The following is a 4,675-nucleotide window of genomic DNA, read 5'->3' as shown; positions in this document are numbered from 1 at the left end:
TTCTTGGCTCCCTGGCCGGGTTTTAGTGAGCCGCTCAGGGATCGCAGGGGAAGAGGAGAGTGGAGGAAGAGGGTATCTGCGGGGCTAGGGTTTCCGTCGTCCTTCTAGATTCGTGAGCTCCACTCTAGATCCTCCCGGAGAGCCTACTAGGACATGTAGGAAAACCCAGGGCGGGGGAATTGGCGGTGAGATGCCCCGCCGCCAACCTCCTAGCTCGGTTTTTTACATCGTTGTGTGGGCCGAGGTCTGCAGAAACAGGTTAGAATCAGGTTTCCCCTGGTCCTGCCGCGCTGCTTGTTCTGAACGATAAAATGCCTATAAAATTAGCAGCTCTAAACCACAAGTGTGCTCAAGGCGAAGATTGTGGGCTTGGAAATGTTACAGTGGGAAACTAGTGTAGTGGACTTTCGCGCTTTGCCCAGTAGCATTTGGTCCAGAGCGTCCCAGACTGCGTCTTGACTAATTTCAGGCTCCAGAGAGCTCCCAATTCCATCACGCCTGTTACCCGTCGCATCAGGCGAGAAACGCTTCCCCTCTCTCCTTCCGCAGAGGACTGGGCAAGTTTACTCGCGTTGTGGGGGAACAGGGGCACCCGCTGAAGAGAGACACCGAATCCACACGCCCCACACTCAGGGGCGCAGAACGTGGTTTTCGGTAGTTGGGTCTCTAGAACCGCGGGAGACCGCTGGCCCCAGCAGGCGCGCAAGACTGCAGCGAGCGCAACAGACGCCCGGCGCGGCCCCGTAGTCCAGGCGCGGCCGGCGCGCCAGTGCGTCCCCGGCTGTCCCACGCGGAGCACGGCAGCCTCGCCGACAAGTTTAATGAACCTCGGCTCCGCCCGCAGCAAACACCAGAAGGTCCCAGACGGAGGCCCTCTCCACCTTTGGGCGTCCTCCACTGCCGTGAATAAACACGCCCTTCCTTTTCCCTCAGAAACTGAGAAGGAGCCTGGGACCGGTAAGTCCCAAGGTGAGCGCGCGTCCCGCTGCGCGATCTCTGAGGGGTGACGTGGGTTCTGAGCTGCTCAAGTTGGTGGGAGAAGGTCTTTGGAAGTTATCTCCTTCAGTTTCTTTCCAAATATGTATTAATAATGGTTAGACGGGGTGGGCAAAAATCAAAGGACACACTCCTAACCCTGAAACAAGCGTGACCTTCGCAGTTTCAGAGCTCTCTTGGCTTTTACCTTCATGGGTGAAGAGGTCGCCACAAGAATCAGCGAGAAGCTGCGCTTTCTTATCCGTGCGGAGGTCTCCCATGCCTCAACCTTCCACAGGGCTCCGGGCTGGCCCCCGGCGCAGGGAGGAAGCGTAGAGGTGCCATGGCTGGCGCTGGCCCTGCGCCTGAGGCCCGGGAGTCCTAGGAGCGTCTGGTGTAACCGCGTTTCCGACCAGGCCCCCAGCAGTCCTCGCCCAGGTCTCCACAGCTCTGACCCGAGTGGGTCCTCTCAGGCTGGTGGAAGGGCTGGGAGCCAGGGAGCGCGCGGATTCGGGAAGCGAGATTCCGGAGGTTGCTTGAGTAACGCGGAAACTCCAGGTTAAGTTCCCTCAAACATGTGGTTACTCACGGCGAGGAGCTCAGAGGCAAAGGGTTCAATAGTCAAGTTGGTGGGGACTTTCCCTACTTAAAGTAGTAATTTGCTAATTCGGATCTATTGCTTTTAAATATCGAGTTCCAGAGACCTTTGTCAATGCAGGCTTAATTTCATCCTACTGATGAAGGATGTTTATAAACGGCTCCTGTGGAGGAAGCCAAGTGTGAAAATATCAGTTTTATGCCTTTTGATAAGAATTACCGAGGTGGAAGGCTTATTAGGCGATTACAAATTTCGCAGCTGCTCGCAGCCCAATTAGGCAGCTCTTCGCGGTGAGTGGAATCTGTAGGGGTGAGAGCGGGTTGGTGTTTCCGCTCTCCATCCCCGGACCTCCAATCAAGGCCTGACCCCAGGGGACCAGACCCCTTCCCTAACCCCCTCGGACTTTAGGGAGACACACCCAGCGCCTCCCAACTTGCTAGGGCGTCCTCCCAAGTCTTCTGGGTTTCTTCCTCGTGCCTTGCAAAGACCCTTTGCAGTCCAGGGGTGTTGGTTAGTCCCCTGGGTGGGCTTGTGGTCTCTGATTTATTTAAGTGGAGGTAGCCACCTAGAAATTTTAAGTTAGTAGGTAGGAATCGACCCAACGCGGGTGATTCCTCTCCCACCTGCAGAAACACAAGATGATGTTTTTTGGTATGTCCTGCTTCGACCAAAATTGGTTTCAATTGGAGTCTGGGCTCAAAACCCTTATTAGAAAGACAAAAAGAGCCCTTATTTTTAGCACAGGAACCCAACTCTTGAGAAGCAGCGGGCGAACTTTTCCCCTTGCCCTAGCGGAGGAGGAGCGTGGGTAAGAGGTGTGACGCGAGCTCCAGGAAGCCGGGCCACGTTCAGGAGCAACCCCAGCATATGTTCACCCCTGACAAAGGGTCAGGAGGTCCTTGGGCCCATCACCAACAGGCTCAGCCCCGACATTCACAGCAAATACTTGCACACCACCCCCTCCTCCCACCTCCACATACAACCTCTGCCAAAGGTTTACAATGCTCAGGACACACAAACAGACTCACCGCCGCCGGGAGGCCTACAGAGCAAGGCTGTGTGCACACAATCACACCCCGGGAAAAGGTCCTCGTCCAGCAGTGCGTCCACAGTAAAGAGAACGCCAGACCAGTCTTTCAGGTCTTCTGCGATCTGAAGACCATTCTTATTCCCCATGCCCAGAAGCCTCTAAAAATGATCATTTCCTCCACTGATGTAGAGATAGCGGCTCTTAGATCAAGATTAGTATTTTGAAAACCTGATTGAGAGCCGAGCCGACTGATTAGGCGAGGGTGGGTGAAAAGACCGCACAAACGCCCGCGCCCCCGCCCTACTTCCCCCAAACAGCTCCAGCTCTCTCCGGATCTCCAAATGACCGGAGCGATTAATTCTCCCGGAGAGTAGCCAAGCAGTACCCCAGATTCATTTTGCAGACCCTAATGAATAGTAACTAAATCTGAACTGGGTCTTTATTTTTAATTCCACTTTCAATTTTGCTCTCTACGAACACCCTGACAGAGCCAATGTTCTGACGACTCTTTCCATTCGGAAGAGCCATCTCGAGGCCGATGCTATTTCATGGAAAATGCATTATGTGGATTTCCCCCCAAATACTAATTTTTGCACTTGATGAAAAACTCAAGACTTTCTGTTCTCCACGCACAGGTTAGCTTTACGAGGAGAAGTAGGTCCGCCCCAAGCCTTCAGTTCTGTAAGAGGGCACAGATCCCAGCGTCCTCTACCTCACAATTCATAAATTTAAGCGAGATCTCCCAGAAAGGACCGGAAGGGGGATGGCTAACATTAACGTGTCCGCAGTTAAGGAAAAGGAACACAATGGCAATAGGAAAATGCTCTAGGGACCCTCGTGTTTATGGGAGAAAAATGTACTTGAGGGAAAACTAAATTTGCAGTCCTTGCTCGGTCCTGGGTTATATAATCTCACTTCATTACAGGAAAGGCTACCTAGCTCTGCCTACTGCCCCTACTCTGTTCTGCTATTGAGGTATCTGCCTGAGAGCCATCTTACTCTTCTGGACAAACGAGGCAAGGAGATAAGAATATCTGATTATAGATAGATAAGTAGATACACAGATACATATATCCATCTAACTGGAGCAACATCACATGATTTTACTAAAGGCCTTTAGGAAACAGAGACTTCCAAGTATTCTTAAGCTACGTTTTGCTTTGTTTCGTTTCTTTAAAAAAAAAAAAAAGAATTGGAAATAAAATATTATTAAATGGTCTCTAACTAAATTCCACTTTACACACTAAATAATGAAGTAAAATTTGCACAACCAAGAAACTTCTTTAGCAAACATATCCTCCAATCCTAATCAAAATTAGGTATTCTGCGAACACCGCCCCCCTCCACAAACCCACAGCCAACATTTGAGGCAGGAACTGGTCCCTTCTAGGACTTAAATTTTGTCTAGGACGAGATGAAAGAGCAATACTATTAGCAACATACTTTTGTCTTTCTTGTAGCCTTGATTTCAAATCTAGTCGCAAATCATAAGCTTTTGTGCTGCTCAGATGTTCCTTCTTTATCTTAATGAGAAAACTTTTCACAAAGGGAGCGCGAACCACTAGATAAGTCAGCCCCGAGGCTGCCAGGGAGCGGTCGAGTTCCCGGCTAGACCCAGAGCTGCGTGTTTCAGGAGAATGACTAAAAAGTTTAAGTCACTCAGACCTCCGCTTCCCCTTCTGCTTGCTGCGGAAAGAGATGTAACCTGAATCTTTGTTTAGGTTTTGGTTGGGGAGCGAGAATTAAAAAGCCAGGACAAATGCAGAGAGCAGATTTTTTTTTTTTTAAGTCAAAAGTTAACAGGCCATTCCCAGTGTTGCCCCCCCCCCCCCAATACTAAATCTGGAGTAAGTTGGCTTGCTCTGATAAAGATCTTAACATGTACAGAAGGCGGGTTTTCCTTAAGGAGGTGAGGCTATTCCTCCAGGAGAAGACTCCCCCCCCACCGCACACACACCCCCTTCCCTCCCTTTATGTAAGGTTCCACCCTCTGGAAAACAAAACTTTTTTTTTTTCTTTTCCTGGAGGGACAGACCTCAGTGAAGTTGGGATAAGAATCTTAAGAACAGTCC

Source organism: Mustela erminea, chromosome 10 (assembly GCF_009829155.1).
Source record: "Mustela erminea isolate mMusErm1 chromosome 10, mMusErm1.Pri, whole genome shotgun sequence".
Taxonomy (NCBI): domain Eukaryota; kingdom Metazoa; phylum Chordata; class Mammalia; order Carnivora; family Mustelidae; genus Mustela; species Mustela erminea.
This window is presented reverse-complemented; position numbering follows the sequence as displayed.